Source organism: Sus scrofa, chromosome 7 (genome assembly GCF_000003025.6).
Source record: "Sus scrofa isolate TJ Tabasco breed Duroc chromosome 7, Sscrofa11.1, whole genome shotgun sequence".
NCBI classification, from domain to species: Eukaryota; Metazoa; Chordata; class Mammalia; order Artiodactyla; family Suidae; genus Sus; species Sus scrofa.
The window spans coordinates 13,485,472-13,488,073 of record NC_010449.5 but is presented as its reverse complement, the minus strand read 5'-3'; positions in this window follow the sequence as shown (position 1 = coordinate 13,488,073).

Below are 2,602 nucleotides of genomic sequence, written 5' to 3'. Positions count from 1 at the left end.
ATATACCAATCCCAAACCTCCATTCCACCCCTCTCCCCACCTGTCCACTTGGTAACCATAAGTTTGTTTTCAAAATCTCTGAATCTGTTTCTGTTCTGCAAATAAATTCATTGTATCTATCTATTCATCTCTTGATAGGTTGTTTCCATGTCTTAGCTATTGACACATGCAGTTAATTATAGCATTTACAAGTAATGCACAGAAAAAGTATAGGGTGTTATGATTATGAACAAGAAGAGGAATCCAATCTATCCTCAGGGATTTTCAAAGGCTTTTTCTAAGGAATTTATGCTTGGGCTAAGACTGAAAGTACAATTATGAGTTGGCCTGGTGAGGAGAAGGAGATTGGACTCCCAAAGAGAAGACCAGTTTTAAGGCTCTCACAATAACCCAGGAGATGATATAGTTTGAATTGTATCAATAGAAGAAAGAGAGGATGTGACATATTAGAGACAGACGTTTTAAATGACTATTAGAATGTTTGGGGATGAATACTAGCTTAAGGGGTTGGATTTAATAACAGCATAAGCTGATGTGAGAAAAGAACATCTTTGAGTGACAAGCTGACGGATGATTGTTTTGGACAGGTATTCGATTAAGGTAAGGCTTTTTTCTCTCAAAAAGGTACTTTCTGCCTCTATACTATTTCAGTTCACCTGTTCTCTTCCTCCACTTCTTCCTCCTTTTTTTATTATGTATTAAGAACAAATAAGGTACAGCTTAAATATATTTTGATAATTCATTTTCATCAGAGCCTCAAAGTTAATCTCCCCTGATAAAATACTTAGGAAAAATTTTACTGAGGAGGTGAAAGATCTGTACACTGAAAACTATGACAGCAATGAAAGAAATTGAAGACACAGATGAATGGAAAGATATCCCATGTTCATGGATTGAAGGGATTAATATTGCTTAAAATGTCCATACTACCTAAAGCTATCTAAAGAATTGATGCAGGAGGGAGTTCCCATCATGGCTCAGTGGTTAATGAACCCAACTAGTATCCATGAGTATGTGGGTTCGATCCCTGGCCTTGCTCAGTAGGTTAAGGATCTGGCACTGTTGTGACCTGTGGTGTAGGCCAAAGACAGCTCTGATGCTACATTGCTGTGGCTATGGCATAGGTCAGCAGCTATAGCTCCAATTTGACCCCTAGCCTGGGAACCTCCATATGCTGTGGGTGCAGCCCTAAAAAGACAAAAACCACACACACACACACACACAAAGAATTGATGCAATCCCTAACAAGATTCCAATAGCATTTTTTACAGAAATCCAAAAAATATATATATCCTGAAGTTCATTTCATGGCACAATGGTAACAAACCAACTAGTATCTAAAAAGGACATGGCTTGGATCCCTGGCCTCACTCAGTGGGTTAAAGATCCAGTGTTGCCATGAGCTGTGGTCTAGGTGGCAGATGCGGCTTAGATCTTGCATTGCTGTGGCTGTGGTGTAGGCTGGCAGCTTCAGCTCTAATTCAACCCCTAGTTTAGGAACTTTCATATGCTACAGGTATGGCCCTAAAAAGGCAAAAAAAAAAAAAAAAAAAATCCTAAAAGTCATATGGAACCACGAAAGACACTGAATAGCCAAAGCAATCCTAAATAAGAAGAGCAAAGCTGGAAATATCACAGTCCTAATTTTAAACTATATTACAAAGCTATAGTAATCAAAACAGTATGATACTATCTAAAAGCAGACACATGGACCAATGGAACAAAATCAAGAGCCCAGAAGTAAACCCACACCTAAACAGTCAACTAATATTTGACGAGACAGCCAAGAATGCTCAGTGGATAAAAGACAGTCTCTTCAATAAATGGTACGGAGAAGATTGGATAAAACTAGATTCCTGTATTACTCCACTCACAAAAATTAAGTTGAAATGGATTAAAGACTTGTATGAAAGATCTGAAATCATAAAACTCCTAGAAGAAAACAAAGGGGAAAATCTCCTTGATGAGAGTCTTGGCAATAATTTTTTTAGACATGACACCTAAAGCAAAGGCAACAAAAACAACAACAGACAGGTGGGACTACATCAAACTAAAAAGCTTCTGTACAGCAAAAGGAGTGATTGACAAAATGAAAAGCCAACCAGTGGTATGAAACAAAATACTTGCAAATCATACATTAGATAAGTGGTTAATACCCAAAATATATAAAGAACCAATACAACTCAATAGCAAGAAAATAAAAAATCCCAAATAAAAAGTGGGCAAATGACCTGAATAGGCATTTTTCCAAAGAAGGTACTCAAATGGCCAACAGGTTTGTGAAAAGTTGCTCAACATCACTAATCATTAGGGAAATGCAGATCAAAAGCACTATGAGAGATAACTCACACCTGTTAGAATTGCTGATGTCAAAAACACAAGAAGTAACAAGTTCTGGCAAGGATGCGGAGAAAAGGAAATCCTGGTACACTGTTGGTGGGTGTGTAAATTTGTATAGCCACTATGGAAAACAGCGTGGAATTTCCTCAAAAGAATTAAAAATAAAATTATCATATGATCCAGCAATGCCATTTTTGGGTATATATCTGAAGGGAAGGAAATCACCATCCCTGGACTTCTCGTTGTGGCTCAGCAGAAATGA